The sequence below is a fragment of the Leopardus geoffroyi genome, chromosome E3 (assembly GCF_018350155.1).
Source record: "Leopardus geoffroyi isolate Oge1 chromosome E3, O.geoffroyi_Oge1_pat1.0, whole genome shotgun sequence".
In the NCBI taxonomy this organism is placed as follows: domain Eukaryota; kingdom Metazoa; phylum Chordata; class Mammalia; order Carnivora; family Felidae; genus Leopardus; species Leopardus geoffroyi.
The window spans coordinates 2,348,252-2,367,448 of NC_059340.1; the positions used below are offsets into that span (position 1 = coordinate 2,348,252).

At 51.6% G+C, this 19,197-nt stretch overlaps 1 protein-coding gene across 6 annotated transcripts in view; it reads right to left on the bottom strand.

Moving 5' to 3' along the window:
* Positions 1-19,197, bottom strand: part of CARD11 (caspase recruitment domain family member 11) — a 142,663-nt gene that overhangs the window by 94,971 nt on the left and 28,495 nt on the right. The window lies entirely within an intron of this gene.

The following is a 19,197-nucleotide window of genomic DNA, read 5'->3' on the forward strand; positions in this document are numbered from 1 at the left end:
AGCTTCTGGAACACGATGCCCCGGGCCCTGCCCCAAACAAGGATGTAATTAGCTGTGGTGTGGCCCAGGAGGCGTGGCTTTCGGAGGTCGCTTCTAATGTGCAGGTTTGAGGACTGCTGTACCAGAGCTCCCGGCTTGAACAGGGACCCCAGTGGAGAAGGAAGAGGGAGGCAGGATGAGAAAGGAACCAGGGCCAGGAGAAGGGGCCCGCGTGGAGCCCCCCGATGTACCGAGCGGGTCGTCCCGGTGCCTGGAGGTCTGTGGTGTGTCGCAATGAGCAGGGGCCGGTGTTGCAACAGCCCGGAGGGTCTGGGGTGGGGCCTGGGAGCCTGAATTTCTAACAAGAGCCCAAGGGATGACGCTGCTGCTGGTCTCAGGACCGAACTTAGAGAAGCAAGACAAAGACGCACCAGGAGAGAAGCTGTCAGCACAGAGGGAGAGAGAGATTACTTAAAATGCCCCAAGTCGGATTTGCAGTTTAAATGCCTACACATTCCTCTCCGTTCCCCCCCTGGAGCGGCACCGATTAGACAGAAAAGGAACGGCACGCACGCACACGCGTGTGTGTGTTTGTGGGGACACAGAGAATGGAAAGGACCAGGGCAGGTGAGACATATCACCAAAATTTTAGAAGGTGGCAAGCAGACAGCACCATTTCTGGGAAGACTACATACACAGTCTAAGATACTTCCCCCATAACAGATCTGAAATGCCAGAAAAAGTCCTTTAAAACATCTATTAAAGGGGCGCCTGGGTGGCTGGGTCGGTTGAGCGTCCGACTTCAGCTCAGGTCATGATCTCGCAGTTCGTGGGTTCGAGCCCCACCTCGGGCTCTGTGCTGACAGCTCAGAGCCTGGAGTCTGTTTCAGATTCTGTGTCTCCCTCTCTCTCTGCCCCTCCCCTGCTTGTTCTCTCGCTCTCAAATCAATCAACTTAAAAAAATTAAAGAATAACAACAAAGAGGGGCGCCTGGGTGGTGCAGTCGGTTAAGCGTCCAACTTCAGCCAGGTCACGATCTCGCGGTCCGTGAGTTCGAGCCCCGTGTCGGGATCTGGGCTGATGGCTCAGGGCCTGGAGCCTGTTTCCGATTCTGTGTCTCCCTCTCTCTCTGCCCCTCCCCCGTTCATGCTCTGTCTCTCTCTGTCCCAAAAATAAATAAACGTTGAAAAAAAAAAAAAAAAAAGAATAACAACAAAGAAACACAACACAGGCCCGTCACCAACAGCAGAACAGTAACTGTAGAGACAGATCGGCAAGGAATCCAGATGTTAGAATTTGCACAAAGCACAATACAGATGTCTCATCTCCAATATGCTTAAAGAACCACATGTTTAATACGTTTAAGTAACCAAGATATAAAAGGGAAACAACAACTCAACCAGGCGGATGTCTGAAAGAACCAAACGATCATGACTGACGTTAACAACTCCGTGGAACCCCACGGCTCCAGGTGAAATGGTGCAGAGTCTGGGCCGCGCTCGGCCACGCGCGGGCGAGGGGAGAGGACGCGCGGCTGTAACAAAGGGGGCCACGCGCAGATACCGATGACCTTGGACGGCGGAAAGCGTTCATGATCTGAATCTCTACTTTTGTCTGTGTTTGAAAACATCCTGAGCCTGGGTGGCTCAGCTGGTTAAGCGTCCGACTCTTGATTTCGGCCCAGGTCAGGATCTCATGGTTCATGGGATTGAGCCCCGTGTCAGGCTCTGTGCTGACAGTGCAGAGCCCGCTTGGGATGGGAAGGTTCAGACATGTGAAGGGACATTACAGACGGTGCCACATGTGTTGGGATGTCCAGGAGGGGAGACAGGACTCGAGGCGGGCACCGTCGAGCGTTTTCCACAACTGATGAAAGGTGACTCCCTCAGATGCAGGCTGTACGACGAATCCCAAGACGGAGAACGAAAGCCTCAATCCACACCCGCGTATTTGCAGTGCGGCTGCAGAAGGAACATCGTAAATAGAAAGCAAAGAGGCTACGAAAGAAGCAAGGGGGGAAAAGACTACCTTCCAAGGAACAACGGTTACTCGGGGATGAGAAAGATGTGGACAAGAGAAGCTGCAGGCAGGGCACGATCCGTTCAATGTGCTGAAAGAACGCATCGGCAGCTCGGAACCATACGCTCTGCGCAATTTTATCTCAGAACAGCAGCAAAATCAAGGCATTTTCAGACAAAAATAGGGAATTTATCGCCAAAAGAACCCCATTACAGGAACTTATAAAGGATATATTTCCGGAAGGAAGAAAAATACTAAGTCTAGATTTAAAGAGGAATAATGACCAAAGAAAACGGTAACAAAACTAATAATGTCTATTTTGTGGGTTTTAAAATAAGAGAATTAAAATACCTGACAGCCGTGCATGAAACAGTTGGCAAACTCAGTATTTGGAAATGAATGAAAAAGTCCTTGTATTGTGCAGGGGGAGGGAGGCAGAGATATTAATTAACTTATAGTTTATTAAATATAAATGTTAAAATGTCTACAGTATCCATTAAATGAATGAAAAATGGAATATATAACTCGTGAACCAGAAGCCAGTGGGTGAGGAATAGAATTGGGAGGGAAACACAACAGATATCTCAATCCTGACGGGGAAAAAAATATATATATATACATACATATATATATATATATATATATACACACACACATATATATATACATACATATACATATATATATGTATATATATATATGATATGTTAAAAGTTGGGGAAGAGAGAAAGCACAAAATGAGTGTTTTAACTCAAAAAGATTCTCCAACTAGGAGGCACCTGGGTGGCTCAGTCAGTTGAGCATCCGACTTCAGCTCAGGTCATGATCTCGCAGTTCGTGGGTTCAAGCCCCGGGTCAGGCTCTGTGCTGATGGCTCGGAGCCTGGAGCCTGCTTTGGATTCTGTGTCTCCCTCTCTCTCTGCACCTCCCCTGCTCATACTCTTGTCTCTCTCTCTCTCTCTCTCAAGAATACATAAACATTAAAAATAAATAAATAAAAAGATTCTCCAACTAGGAAAAATCTAGCTACAATAAATAAAACCATGACCACGTTGGCTTTATCCCAGAAATGCAAAGTTGGTTGAAGTTTAGAAAATACTACAATGGGATCTGATTAATTAAGAATAAGGCAAAGAGGGGTGCCTGGGTGGCTCAGTGAGTTAAGCGTCCGACTCCTGGTTTCAGTTCAAATCACGATTCAGTTCAGGTTCGTGAGTTTAAGCCCCGCACAAGGCTCCACACTGATAGTGTCCAGCCTGCTTTTCTCTCTCTCCGTCTCTCTCTGCCCCTCCCCTGCTCGCTCTCTTTCTCTCAAAATAAATAAACTTCAAAAAAAAAAAAAAAGAGTAAGGCAGAGAGTTGTATATACTTCAGTGACTGTACAAACAGCACTTGATAAAATCTGATGCACACTCATGATAAAATATATTTGCAAACTAGGAACCGAAAGGAAACAGATCCTCTTAAACTAATTGAACATATCCACAAAAATCCTCCAGCCAACATAATAATTAAAAGTGAAACTTTGGGGGCACCTGGGTGGCTCAGTCTGGTAAGCGTCTGACTTCGGCTCAGGTCATGATCTCATGGTTCACGAGTTCAAGCCCCGTGTCGGGCTCTGTGCTGACAGCTCAAAGCCTTGAGCCTGCTTCGGATTCTGTGTCTCCCCCTCTCTTTCTGCCCTTCCCCTGCTTGTGTGCTCTCTCTCTCAAATAAATTTTCTCTCTGAAAAAAAAAAAAGTGAAAATTTGAAAGCTTTTCCTTCAAGATTGAAGCCAAAACATAGATGCTCACTATTACCGCTACTCATCAGTGCTTTGTTAGAGTCTAGCCAGTGTGGTAAAATAAATAAATGAGTGAATGAATGAATGAATGAATGAATGAATGAATGAAAAAAGAAAATATCTAAGCAATGAAAACAGAAGGAAAACAAACACTATCACTCACAAATGATATTATTATCTACATAGAAAAAAAACAAAACAAACCCAGAGACTAATTACCAGAACTTAAAAAGAGTTCATTCAGTACAGTTATGAATCCAAGGCTGAATACATTAAAAAGTCTGCATTTCTCTACACTAGTAAAAACACAAATGCTGGATTTTAAAAGACACTGTTTATAACAGCAGCAAAAAGCCAAAGACACTTAAAACAAAAACTAAAGCAAGACCTTTGTAGAGAAGATTTTCAAAGTTTATCGAAAGACATTATAGAAGACCTAAAGAAATGGAAAGATAAACCAAATTCATAGACGGAAACACTCAATATCAGAAAGATGCCAGTTCCCCCCAGATTGACCTACAGATTCGCTACAACTGAAATCCCAACAGGGTGTTTTACAGAATATATAGGAGCTGAATCTCAAGTACATAAGGTGAAGCAAAGGACCGAAAAGAATCAAGACCCACGTGATAAAGAATGAGGTCAAACGGCTTGGTCCTACCAGGCATTAAGATGTAATGTAATGGGAGTGCCGGGCTGGCTCAGTTGGTTGAGCGTCCGACTCTTGATTTCGGCTCAGGTCATGATCCTGGGGTCGTGGGACTGAGCCCCGTGTCTCGCTCTGTGCTGAGTGTGGAGCCTGCTTAAGATTCTCTCTCTCCTCTTTTGCCCCTCTCCCCTGTTCTTGCGCTCTCTCTAAAATAAAAAAATTTATTATTTAAAATAAAATAATAAATCAAATCAAATCAATAAAATAAAATAAAATAAGGTAAAGCAATAAGCGATAAAGATAGGTAGCTGTTCCTGGAATTTCAATCTCTTTTTTGGGGGGGAGGAGCGGGTGCATAACTTGAGTACATTTCCTGGCTTCCTTTAAAGTTAGGCGTGGTCATGTGACTGTGTTCTTTTCAGTTGTGAACAAAGGCAATGTGCTTGTTTCCAGGGCAGGCACAAAATAAACCTCCAATGCATGCACTTTTCTGCCCGTCTCCTTCTGCTGACTGGGTGAAAAACCACACCGTGGCCCCAGGGTACGGTGCAAAGAGCCTGGGTCCCTGAACGGCATGTGGGGCAGCTGCCCTACTGACCTGAAAGCCCACCCTGGACTTCACGTGAGAAAAAGTATGCACTTTCTGTCCTCTAGGACACTGGTGTTGAGGGGTCTACTTGTTATGCAGTACGGACTTCCCTGACTAATACGCTACACTACCGAAGGCAGCCGAGTATTGACCTGTGGTTTCAGCTCTAACTCGTGGAGAACTAGGGACGTGTCACTCCCGTTCTTGTAAGAGAAAGCTGGACAGATGGAACATCGACAATCTCCTTGAGAACTACGAGACGCAAGAACTACGAAACTACTTCTAGAACTAAGGTCCCAGGACAGATGGCCACCTTGAGGATGCGAGAGAGAGAGAGAGGGACATCCAGCAGGAGGCCGCACCTGAGATCGACTTAAGAGGAACAAGAAACCACCGGAGCCATAACCTGTAATTGTGGCAGACTGCTGGAGGCCGAGTGTGTACCAGTAAGAATAAAAAACCAGGGGGACCACGGTGTTAGGGGGACACCACAGCCCTTTGGCCTTTTCCACCAGGAACCCCACAAAGGGAGGGTTCTCAAAGGGAGGGTCCCAGAAACACAATGGAGATGACAAGAACTGCCTTGAAACAGGCCCAGGGCCTTCTTCGTAACCATCGTCACGGGGTAAGGTGCCAAGGAAGCAGACTGAGATGCTGCAGCTGGAGGAAGGAGCCGGGGGTAGGGGGGAATCGGTATCGCGGAAGAATCACTTGTGAGTGTCCCAGCACTGAGACGCAGGCCCACTAAAAGACTGACACTTCACCATAGATTCTAGAACATTCCCCTCCACCACACCAGCAGGCCCGAGTACGAGTGTGAATCACAGCTACAAGGGCTGTAAAAACTCTAATATAAATAAACATTAAAAAATGTTTTAAATGCATTTTCTAAACTCTTTCAAAAAGAAATATAATTTGTAGGCTAAGCCAGGAGATGAAATGGAATCAGGAAATGGCCAATGAGAACCCGAGAAGGCAGAAAACGAAGGGAGAAAGAGGACAGCCTGGTATTTTTGGGCTGAAGCAGATAGATGTAAGGACAGTGAGTGCAGATGCAGAGCCAGGGTAGGAGGCCACTCGATTCCTGAGAAGCTCCCGGCAGTGCTGCAGATCCCAGGGGGAAAAGACCCGCCCATGGCAGGAAGTTTAAAGGGATTTCACACCATTCACAAAAATAGCGTCCATATGCTGAAATGCATTTTTGTTAATACTCCTTATTATATGATATGTTAGTATTCTTCAGCATACGTGTATGTATACAATTCGCTTGGATTTTTAGAAGACATTAAATTTATAATTAAAAAATGTTTAGAGACTCGCAGAAAGCTGAAACCCAGTGCCTAATGGTCGAAGAGCCATCAAAAAGAGCCCAGAGAAGAGACGCGCCTCATACAGCAGAAGGTGGACAGCAGGGCAGGGCTAAAACCAGGAGGAACCACTGAACATGTGGAAAGGGCTCCCTTCCCAGCCCAGCAGGAGAGGGAACGGTTACTCATCGGGAAACAGGGCCCCGGGAAGCCTGAGTGATTAAAATGTCAAAGGAGTGGGGAGGGTGGGGGCTGGGGGCCACGGTTTTTATGACAAGCCACAATGAAATGTTTGACATTGGAACTGATGTACATATTTCTTAGATGAAGATAAAAATTAAAGTAAAAAAGGTGACAGTAACCACCCCAAAATTAAGTCCCTTCTGAGCTTGGTCCTTGGGATGGTTTTCTCCACTCGGGTCCAGGGCAGACCAGGAGGCAGGCGCCCCAGGAGCCTCCCCTGTGGCAAATCTCATCCCCCTCAGTGAGCCCTGTCCCGGCATCGGTGGGGCCAGGACCCCAGGAGGATACGTTTTTGGTCCGGGGACCAGAGGGTGCTCCTGTAATGACTTCGACATTTCTTCCCAACTTAGTCCTCGCTTTCATTTCCCCCCCAAACTGGATAATCTATCATATCCTCTGCCTTGCTTCAGGCTAGCTATTTATAACAATAGAAACAGCATTTTTGGCTTGTCACCTTTCTCCAAAGGAACTCAAATTGCCTCTAAACCTTGAATGGGCATATAAAGTACTTTCGAATATTGTTACAGCGCAGATTCTAATTCAGCAGGTCTGGGGCAGGGCCCTGAGAGTCTGCATTGCTAACCAGCTTCCCGGTGAGGCTGAGGCGACAGGCCCAGGGACCACATCCTGAGTAGCAAGGGGAACGTGGGGCAGCTTGAAGGGTCATGGAAACGTTCTCTATCTCCATTAGGGTTGTGATGACACAGGGACCCACCTCTGTGAAAACACAATGGACCGTGCAGTTAAAGTGGGTGCATTGCATCGTATCTCGAGTATCCTTCAATACGGTTTATTTTAAAGGAAACAATTCAGGGGCGCCTGGGTGGCTCAGTCGGTTGAGCGTCCGACTTCAGTTCGGGTCATGATCTCGCGATTCGTGAGTTCGAGCCCCACGTCGGGCTCTGTGCTGACAGCTCGGAGCCTGGAGCCTGCTTTGGGTTCTGTCTCCCTCTCTCTCTGCCCCTTCCCCACTTATGCTGTCTCTCTCTCTCTCTCTCTCTCTCTGTCAAAAATAAATAAAACATTTTAAAAACATGATTAACCGTAAGAAGTATGGTTACGGACCACATGATTTGACTATGTTAAAATTAAAAACTCCTATTCATCAGCAGACCCTACCAAGAAGGTTTTGAAAAAGCAAGCCATACACTCAAGAAAGGTATCAGTCATACATATATTTGACAAAGGACTCCTACCTATCATATATAAAGAACAACCACAATTCAATAAGAAACTGACAACCTAGGAGAATGACAGGCCAAACACTTGACGAGGCACCAAGGACAATATCCAAAATGGCCAATAAGCACACAAAAAAGGTACTCCACTTAATTAGTCATAAGTGAAATGCAAATTAAAAACCACAAAATTTTTTGTTTTGGCCATACAGCCACGCGAATGGCTAAAACAAAAAGAAGACAGCACACGTAGGCCAAGATGTGGGGCAGCTGGGGCTCACATCTGTCACTGACGGGGGTGTAGTCTGGAGCAACACTCTTGGAGAATGATCTCCTAGAGCTGACTGTTGGCATACTCTGATTCAGCAGATCCACTCTTGAGTATCTCCAAAGAGAGGCATGTATCTCCAAAAGAGAGACGTTAAGGACGGTCCCAGCAGCCTTATTACAATGGCACAAAATTGGAAACAACCCAAAAGAGCCGTCACTGATAATACAGATAAAACGTGCAATGTTCATAACACGGACTGCTACGGGCAAACAGGTGTCGCTCTGGGCAAGCCGCGGACACAGCTCGGGTGGCCAGACAGGGCACACAGCACTCGGTTCAACAACCGATATTATTTCAGTACCTCGATGTTCACGCAAGTATTCGGGACATATCTATACTAAAACTTGTTATTATACTGAAAGTCATTATTATTATTTGTTTTTTTATTTTTTTTAACGTTTATTTATTATTGAGAGACAAAGAGACACAGAGTGTGGGTAGGGGAGGGGCAGAGACAGAGGGAGACACAGAACCCGAAACAGGCTCCAGGCTCCGAGCTGTCAGCACAGAGCCCGACGCGGGGCTCGAACTCACGAATCGCGAGATCATGACCTGAGCTGAAGTCGGACGCTTAACCGACTGAGCCACCCAGGTGCCCCTTATTATTATTAATTACACTATTATTTTTTCACCAGCCCTGTTTTGCTTCCTGATCCGGGTGCTGGTGACGGGGACGTGTGCACTTTGTCTAACCTCCCGGTGCTGTGCGATCGGGGTCTGGACACATCTCCTGGATGGCTGTCATACCTGAGTGTGACGCTTATTTGAAATAACAAAACCAATCCCGGACTGTGTCCCATTTGAGGGGGGCCTTGCCTCTTGCCTCGAGTCTCCCATCGGGTCTCCTCGCTGCCACTCATGACCTTTCAGACCCCACCGGGACCCTAGCTCGCGGCTCCCGCTCAGAACACCCCAGCAGCCGGCCCTCACCCACAGGATGGCCTCCGCCTCCTTGGCACCTTAGCCAGGGCTCTTGGCGGCCTCTCCTCCCTCTGCCCCGACGCCCCCCGTCTTTTTGTGTGACCTGCCACTAACCGCACCTCCGTGGCTTTGCGTAGGCTGGTTCTCTGCTTAGAAGGCCCTCCCCACCTCTGTGCCGGCAAAAACTTTGCTATTCTGCCAGAGTCGTTCAGGCGGCTCCGGGAAGCCTTCCCGACTCCCTCAGCCAGACCCGGGGGCTCCGTCTTCACTGGGTGTGCACGTGTCCATCTGCTCACCACACTACCTGCTCGCAGGGGCCGGGACTCCGGCTGTTTCATCCTTTTGTCCCCAGCACCTAGCAGGGTGCCCGTGGGTGGGGCCCACTGGGCACAGGTGAGGAATGAACAGGTGGGTGACGGGGCTTGACATATGGGCATCGGGCAAAGGCATAAACTGTTGTCGCTAAATTTGAGATCCAGCAGTAATTCCTCTGACCCTGCTCTGGGTCCCCCTGCCAATGAGCAGCGCCCGCCTGCCTCATGAGCGGGACTTGTCCCTTACTGTGGGTCCCCTGAGCGACCTGCTTGCTGCGGGTGCTGGGCGCTCCCGAGACGGCATCTCGTCTGATTTCCCGTCGGAAGGACGCCGTTATCCCCATTTTACAGATGAGGGGAGGTGCAGACACGTTCGGCGACTCGTCCAAGGTCGCGTGGCTGCTGGTGGGGTGGGAGGGGGTGTTGAGGAGCTGACACTCACTACCCAGTTTCTTCTGTGAATAACAACCAGGTGTTGAATCACGAAAATGTCCCTCGGAACAGGAAAGGCAAGGGAGGAAGTGTGGGCACCCGCTCTGCCCCGGCAGCGGTCTGACTCAGGCAATCCTTCTGGCCTCTCTCAAATCGGTCTCCGTGGGTAGCCACCCCCCCTCCTGCAGACCGGCGTGTCGGGAAGGGGCATCACCCCAAACCCCTAAACGCGGCGCTCGCCTCTGTCCAGAGACTTTCAAGTCCTGCCCGAGATTTTCAGGTTTTCAACAAAACAAAAATCTGATTCACTGTTTCCAAGCCTACACGAAACACAAGTCCTTTATTTTTCTGCCACTAACCAAAAAAAAAAAAAAAAAAAAAAGACCCTTTATGTCTTAGAAAAGTTTTCAATGCTCCTCATTTCACACCACACCAAACATTGTTCATGACAAAGGCCGGAGAATGAAGCCAGAAGGAAATGAATCGCATTACAATAAAACACACCCACTAATAAATAGCCGCCTGGCCAATGAATCTGACTCAGAACATACCACTGGCAAGAAGAAATGCCCCAAAGCTTCACTTAAACCAAATAATATAAGAACGGATGGGTCCCCTGGGTCGGAGGGAGAAGGTAATGCATCCAGGAGGCTGCAAACAGGGACTCTGGGATTTTTGCAGAAAACACAGGGCATTAACAACGTTCAAGGTGAAAGAAGGGAGACATGTAGGTTTGGGGACAGGGGTGTTTTCATCAGGTGACCAAAGAGACAGATCCGGGTCTTTCCGCTGGGTCCCCACAACCCGCAGGGCAGTGCCCACTCCAGAAATTCACCACAGCCACGCCCGGGAGTGAGACCAGCCACTCCCAACCCGCCCAACTGGAGAACGAAGCCCAGAAATCTGAGTGATAAACATGAACACCGAACGGAGACAAAAGTCTGCTCCGGGGAGGTTTCTGTTCCACACCTGTTGCGCCGAGGCATCACCAAGCGGCCGGGGACCAGCGCAAGAGGCGCACCCCCGAGCGCCCGCAAGGCCCCGGAGGAAGCCGCCTGCCCGGGGGTTTGCAGATCGACACAGAAGATCACGCCCCACACCCAACATCTCATGGCCACCCCCTTCCTCATCGTCACGAGGGGAACCCGGCCGGCGCTGTCCTGCCAGAGCGGGGGCGCAATGAGAGGCTGGCCCGATGAGACGGCCGGGAGGAAGGCCCGGTCAACACGGATGCAGGGCGAGAGAGGTCAATTAGCGACAATAAAATCTCACGTCCATGTAACGTTTTGCTGTTTTCAAAGCGATTTTTCACCCGCTATCCGCTCAGCGCAAGTCCGTGCGGTAGGGAGGAGGGATTATTTATCTCCATCTTGCTCGTGAAGAAACAAAACCTTGGGGCCGTGAAGTGGTTTGCTCAAGGTCACCGAGCAATCAGGAGCTTTAAGGCTCTGACGGTTCCTGGTCATGACACACAAGGGCACAGATGACTCACCGGGGGCACCCAGACCTCAATTTCAGTTTTACACCCGCAGCAGACATGGGCAGTCGATCACAGAGTTCCGTCCTTCTTACGCAAGCCATGACGAGCGGCCTGGCACCAACCGGCCCTCCAGATGGAACCCACGCACCGGCCCAAGGCCCGTCTGATTAACTGCTTCAGGCAGGAGGACACTGAGCCCACAGGGGAGAAGGCACTTGGCCAAGACTGCCCAGTGGGTTCGTGGCCCAGGCCCCAAGTCGCCTCCTTCTGAGGCCCGCGGTGTCTCCAGCACACCACACGATGCCCCACCTGCCGGGAGAGCAAGTCCCCACCAAAAGACGCACCAACAAGGCACCGGAACGGCGTTCTCCATGACCTAGCTAGTGCAGCTGGGATTTCTGCACTGGGCAGGCGGACACACTCCTGTTTCTAAGAGGGGAAGCCAGGCCTCTCAGGGGTGTTGAAGCCTCCACACCCGGCAGGGTCGGGGAAACCAGAAGTTTGATTCTGGACCTACTCCAGGCCCAGGGAGACAAGTCGAGACTCTTTGGCTGTCAGCGTCTAGAGTCCAGAAGGGGGCCTGAGCAAGTCTCTACTTGGCAGCCATGAGCCAGAGAGCGCTTCGGAAGGAAGCCGTGAGGCTGGATGAGACCCCCCTGGGAAGGAAAGCACTGGAAGAAGAGGCCCTGGGCACCTTGGGAGGTTACGGAGGAATCAGAAAAGAGATATCAGAAGAAGTGGTCAGTGAAGAAGGACAAAAACCAAGAGAGCAAACCAACCCGTGTTGTGAGGAGGGGTGGACTGTCGTGTGCGGCCAGGTCAGATCCTGGAAGGACTAAGAATGGACCCCTGGACTTAGCCGCTTGGGGCCCCAGGTGACCTTGATAAGAGCCATTTATTTAATTTAAAAAATTTTTTTTAATGTTTATTTATTTTTGAGACAGAGAAAGACAGAGCACGAATGGGGGATGGGCAGAGAGAGAGACACAGAATCCGAAGCAGCTCCAGGCTCCGAGCTGTCGGCACAGAGCCCGACGTGGGGCTCGAACTCACGGACCGTGAGATCATGACCTGAGCCGAAGTTGGATGCTCAACCAACTGAGCCACCCAGGAGCCCCGATAAGAGCCATTTAAATAGTGGTGCCTTGGTGGTTCAACCGGTTGGGCGTCTGACTTCAGCTCAGGTCGTGCTCTCACAGTCCGTGAGTTTGAGCCCCATGTCGGGCTCTGTGCTGACAGCTCGGAGCCTGGAGCCTGATTTGGACTCTGTGTCTCCCTCTCTCTCTGCCCCTCCCCTGCTCATGTTCTGTCTCTCTCAAAAATAAACATATAAAAAAAAAAAGAGCTATTTAAAAAGAGTGCTGGGGCCCAAAGCCTGGCTGAAGCGGGTCCCAGACACAGCGCAGGGGAGGAGTTGGGGACAGTGTAGACAACGTTTTCAAAGAGACCTGCTCTGAAGGTGATGAGCTGAATTGCATCCCCCCAAATTCATACATTGGAGCCCTAACCCCAGTACCTGTAGTTAGTGATCAAGCCTTTAAAGAGGTGGTGAAGTTCAGATGAAGCTGTTAGGGGTGGGACCCTCATCCAATATGACCCGTGTCCTCGTAAGTGGAGGAAACTGGACACAGAGAGAGACAGGGTCAAATGCACATGGAGGGAAAGGCCACGCCAGGTCACAACAAGAAGGCGGCCATCTAGGGGCACCTGGGGGGCTCAGTCGGTTAAGCATCCGACTTTGGCTCAAGTCACAATCTCACGGGTCATGAGTTTGAGCCCCGTGTCAGGCTCTATGCCAACAGCCCGGAGCCTGGAGCCTGCTTCCGATTCTGTGTCTCCCTCTGTGCCCCTGCTCCCCACTTGTGTGCTCTCTCTCTAAAATAAAAAGAAATTAAAACCAAAACAAAAGTTTTAATTAGTTAAGAAAGATATAGCACTAGGTAAAAACCGTGTACAACGACAACATTAAGGGGACAGGAGACTGGTCCACTCCACGTGAACGGTCCTGTGCTCTGCCCTAGGCGGGCGGTCTCCCGAACTTGGGACATTTAGAGAGAAAAGCGCCCTTTCCTTCCTAGGCCGCTTTCTTCCGACACCTGAAACGTCCCCGAATGCAACCAGAATCTCCCCTAAGGGCCGGGGGAGACAGGATTTGCAGGGACAGAGAACGTCCCCCACCCCGGAACGTCCCCAGGAATGGGGATCTCTGCATACCTCTTTGCGAACAAGGATGACCACAGGCCACGGCACCCCAGGCGCGATGGAGGTTGACAAGTCGGGTTTGGAAAAGCATCTGAGAATTGGAGACCGGAGCCTGGGCCAGAAGTGTGAGGTGTCATTACTATTCAACCGAGCGTTTCCTGCTGCGCTAACGACACTCAAATCCCTTTTATTTTATTTTATTTTTTTAAATAAAGGCCATTTCTTCTTAGGAAACTTCAATGAATCACATAATCCTCACTCAGACAAGGAAGGATGCACTAATGTTAGTAAGACACGGTTTCACTTCGTTCTGACGTTCATCCCCTGAAATAACGATTTACGAAAGCTCAGCAATGCTGACACGGGGCTTCTGTTCACCTTCGGATTAAAAAAAAAAATGGGTCATCACCACTAAGACTCCCACAAAAATGTTCACAGCAGCTTTATCATAACAGCCCCGGAGCGCAAACACACAGATGTGTACCAGCGGTGGGACCAGCGGCTTGAGAAATCACGGACGTCCACGCAGGGGCACCCAACTCAGCAGCGAGCGGGAGACGAAGGTCCACGATGCTGACGGTCAGGTCTCAGCAGGGTCACACTTGCCACATGATTCCATTACGTGACGTTCAGGGACAGGCAAAGCGGGTGGGGGGTTGGCGACAGGGAAGGGGTCTGTGTCCCTGCCCCCCTGTCCTGGGGGGTTCCTGGACAGGACCCCTGTGTCTGTGTGGGTGCTTGGCTACGAGGGCAGATGGAAAAACTCATGAGCTGTGCACTTCGGATTTGGGAAGTGACACCCTGTGATTTCTCTTACTGGGACACAGCTGAAATCGGAAGGCGGGGCGAGAGGCAGGAGGTTGGGACCAAGAGAAACTAGGATGGGGCCCAAAGCACGGGCTGGGGACGGCCCTGGACACTCTGTGTCACCTTACTCTTCAGTGTTGTTTTCTTGATCGTAAAGACAGCACGTGCTCTTGGTAAAAACAAAACAGCTCCACAAAACCAAAAGAGAGGGACGCAAAATACAAAATATGAAATACATACCTCTCCCGCCCAGGTCCCTACCAGAGAGACCTTCTTATGTGTGCTAGGTTTTGTGTTTTTTGTTTTTTGTTTTTTTTTTCCAGAAACTTCCCAGATGTCTGCTAGAGATCCCACTGGTCCAATTAATGGCCTCACAGAATGCCACCGTACGGACGGACCTCACTCTTGGGGCGCATTTGTGAGGCCTCAAACTTTTTCTTGGGTAAGCAATGCTTCGATGAATATTGGTGTGCAGAAAAAGTCTACCTGTGAGATAATTTCTTAGAAGCGGGATTCCTAGACCGGAGGCTTTATTCGCTTCATCTGCTGGTAAATATTGTCAAAGCCACCGTGCATGAGCGTCCGCTGCCCCTCAACCTTTTGATCTTGGCCAGTGCAATCGGTAGAAACGGGCGTGCCCCTGCTGCGTTACTGTGTTATTTTGCACACGTTTCATTAGAGATGAGGCCCGGGGCCTGCTGTGTTCATATTCCGTTTGCTCGTGTCTTTAAGAATTTTCCTCTCGGGTCAAGGTCCCCAATTCCGGGGTTGGCAAATGATGGTCAAGGGCCAAGCCCGCGCTGCCCATTTTGCACCACGGGGCCTCTCTGGCCACACTCACCTGTGGGGACACCTGCTTTCACACTGCAAAGAACAGAGCCGAGTGAGTGGTCTCCACAGCGACCGTCTGGCTCGAAAAGCCTAAAATATTTACTGTCTGGACCTTTACAGAAAAAGCTTGCCGATTCCTGCCTCTCATTGATTTTTTTGTAAATTAGGAGATAGCTCTGTGCCTATATATTGCTTCGTATTTAACTCCTCACTTCTGTTCTGCCTCCTGCCCCCACCCCCCTCACAAATAACCAAGTCAGAAGCAGGGCTTTAAAAGCAGAAGCTGTCAGATTACTTCCTTTGGAAACATTTTGGTCTACATTAAAGTAGGGGTGGTATTTTTTTTTTAATGTTTATATATTTTTGAGAGAGAGAGAGAGACAGAGCGTGAGCAGGGGAGGAGCGGAGAGAAAGGGAGACACAGAGTCCAAAGCAGGCTCCAGGCTCTGAGCTGTCAGCACAGAGCCAGACGGGAACCATGAGATCGTGACCTGAGCCGAAGTCAGACGCTTAACCGACTGAGCCCCCCAGGCACCCCGGGGGGGGGGTGTTTATACCCATTTTACACACGTGGCAGTTGAGGCTCAGAGAGGTGATGACTTCCATGAGGTCACACAGCCAGCGTGCTGGAGAGCCAGCATGGATGACGCCCTGTCTGCCTGGCTCCGAGACCACAGATCCTGCCACTAAAGGACGCTGCCTCCTCATGGACGGTGCCAGCCCCAGGGGGTGGCAGTGACTGCAGAAAAGCAGGGTCTACGTGGGACGGAGCGGGGGGCGGGGAGGGTGGGTGCCTTGTCATGGCCACACGTGTGTCTGAGGCCTGCCCATTCCTGAGTGGGAGCGGGACAGGCGGGAAGCCTACACCCTAGAAACAGAAACCCCACGGGCAGGAGGGAGCCCTCCTTCGGGGTATGGAGTTTGCACGCCACTCCCTCCGGCTCAGCCACTAGCAAGGAGAGTCACCCACCAAGGAATGACCCCCCCCGCCCCGAGCTGCGTGGGGGGCTTTGACGGACGTGCCTGAGTGAGCTTGACCACGGGGCTGGCGCAGGACAGGAGGGCGCAAGCCCGGGGAGGCGGGAACAGTATACCCCTCGGCAGTCCCGTTACCCGTGGGCACTGGACACCCTAACACAAACGTGACAGGGGCCATCATCATCTCAGAGCCCTGAACAGATCACAACCCAAACAGTCAGCCCATTAGAACCGCTGACCCGCAGCACAGGAGGGGCTCGCAGACAGGTCGGGGGACCGTGCAGGGGCGTGTTTCTCCCGCGCAGCATGGCCCCGCTCAGGGCTGGCCTCTGGGAATCGGCCGCTTTCAACTGTCCTTAGAAGACAAGTGTTTCTAAGCGGCTTCCTCAAAAGTTGTGTTTTCCTTTTCTTTCTGATCCTGTATTTAAATCAATTTGAATATTTTCTCGGCCGATCAGGTAACGCGGCACCATCCACACAACCGCCAGGAAGGTGGGGTTTGTGGGGAAGGAAACCGGGTGACGGGGCCCACCCAGCCGGGCTGTGTGGGAAAGCCGGGGTTCCAGCCCCCAGCCTGGACCTCAACGTGCCACCTCACCTCCCCCGATGCCAGGAATGCCAGCAAAGGTTGTCATCTGTCACATTCTGTGTTCTCCATTTTATGCTTGGTGTAACCGACGATCCTGAAAATCATCAGCATTGACATCCGGATTTCACGGAGGAGAAACGGCTCTCACAGAGCTGCCATGACAGGCTGTCCAAGGTCAGAGGCTGAGCGCAGAGGAGCAGGCACGTCTGGGCACACGGCAGGATGCGCCCTCCCACCGGCCCGGCCGGCCTCGGACCCGACAGGAGGAACACAGACCTCCGACTGCCTTCGTGCCTTGATCGGACCTTCTAAAAATGTTCACGGATCAGGTGGTGCCAACAGACCAGCAGGCCACGCTTGCGTCGGGCTGGGCGTCTGGGGCTCCCGGCCCACGTGGGAGTTGTGACCCCGGTCCCCGTCACCAGGGAGCACTGACTCTGAGGCTGAGCGCGGAGCCAAGGCAAGACCCAGCGGAAGGCGGCCTTAAGACTGACTCGCGGAGCTCCGCGGATCCTCCTTCCAGTGTGGCCTTCCTCGCACGACGGGCAGAGAGCGGCTGCCTTCACCGTCCACCAACCCCCACCCCCCATCTACCCAGACACACGGCCCTTCTGTCCTGGGAAGCCAGCCCGCTCTCGCCAGGGCGTAGAAACACTACGAAGGAAAGTGAGGAAGGCGTCGGGACGGGGCCCTGCCTGCACCGTCTCAGCCTGGAACCTTCCACCAATCCCCGCAGCCTCTGAGAGCCCAGGTCCCAGCCTCGCCTCCCATGGCCACACACCCGCAATTCTGTAACATCTCGGGAGTCTCAGTATACTCTGGCCACGATGTACCCAGACGGCACAGCACAGACTACTTAGGGCAAGGACATCTGGGTGTCCCGTCCCTTCTGTGGGTCCCCCACAGTGCCCAGGGCAGCGTCACCTAGACAATGCCCACAGGCTGATTCAAATCGTCCTTTGAAGAACTATCAGGTTCACGAGTCATTTTAGAAGATCATATACACGAGTGGATAAACAAAACCGGGTCCATCCACACAGTGGACTACTACTCAGCCTTAAAAAGGAAGGAAATTCAGACACGCGCTACACCACGGATGAGCCTTGAGGACATGATGCTCGTTGCAAGAAGCCAGTCACGAAAAGACAAACGCTGTGGCTCCCCTTGTATGACGTCCCTGCAGGAGTCAGACCCACAGACACAGAGAGCGGGGTGGGTGCCAGGAACGGGCGGGGGTGGGGCAGTGGTTCGTGTTTAGTGGGGACAGAGTCTCAGACTGGGACGATGAGGAAGGTCCGGACGTGGGTGCACGGCAGTGTGAATGTCCTTAACACCAGCGAACTGCGGACCTAACAGGGGTGGCGAAGGTACGTTCTATGCTACGTGTGTTTTACCACGGTTAAGAAAAACAGCGCATAAAGGATCATTCGTGCGCTGACTCCAGATCGCGTGGACTGGTGGGGCTACCCGCCTTCCGTTTGGATACTGGTGCGAATAAAACCACACAGGTGCAAACCCTTCAGCTGGAGTGTGGGCCAGGCTGAGCGCCAGGCTCCCTGTGGCCTCAGATCCCCTCTGACCCTGGGCAGAAGCATCATGTTTTACAGCTTCCCCGGGGGAGGAGAGAGGTGGACATTCAGGGGACGGACAGAGGCGGAGAATTTTAGCTTCAATTCTAGCCCCCGCATTAATGCACAGCCCTCAGGATCTCCAGGGCACAGGACGCACGGAGTAGGTACTCTATAATTGTCAAGCGACGGACCGACGGGTCTTTCCCTTTCTGGAAGGTTGAGGACCTTATACCTTCAAGAGGAGTTGTAAATGTCAAGAGAAGTTTTTTGAACTACAAATCAAGGGCTTTGAGGGCAGTCCGGGCACAGAGGTCAGTTTGGTCCAAGACCAGGATTAAGCAAAGGGCCCTGTGCTGACACTCTCCTGAGCTGATGCCCGGAAGCTCACAATGTCACAAACCGGAGCTCAGGCAGGGAGTCTGAGGCTCCTACAGCCTTAGGGTCTCCCTGGGGCCCATCCCACTGTGCCCCAGGGCTCAGCAGAGCTTGGGGTGGGGGTGGGGGCTTCCAGCCTAACCCTGTGGGGGTGGTCCGCACCGCGGGGCAGGGGGACTGTGTCCCGAGGTCACTGGGACCTCCTCCTGGCTGTGCAGGGAGCCGGGGGCCCCTCCTGCCCCCCTCCGTAGACTCCCCGTGGGAGAGGCTGTCCCTCCCCTCCGCCGCCTGGGGCCCCACCTTCTCGGGAGCCTCTGAGTCAGGCTTCGCTGTGGTCTGGAAACTTCCTGTCCTTTCAGGTGTTAGAAAAGGTTCTCTTCCTCTGTGTGGGGCAGGTGCACCCAGGGGCGCCCTGCCAGGCCAGTGCCACAGGGGCGTGGGGGCCCTGCCAGGCGGAGACACCGGAGGGAGACAGACTGTCCCGGACAGGCATGGAGGGGACACAGGGAGGCGGAAAGTGGAAGAAATCAGACTTGGATGGGAAGGGAGAGGGCAGGAAGGGGGGGGGGGGCCCAGGAGAGTGAGGTCGAGAAAGAGGGGAGGGGGAGAGAGGGATGC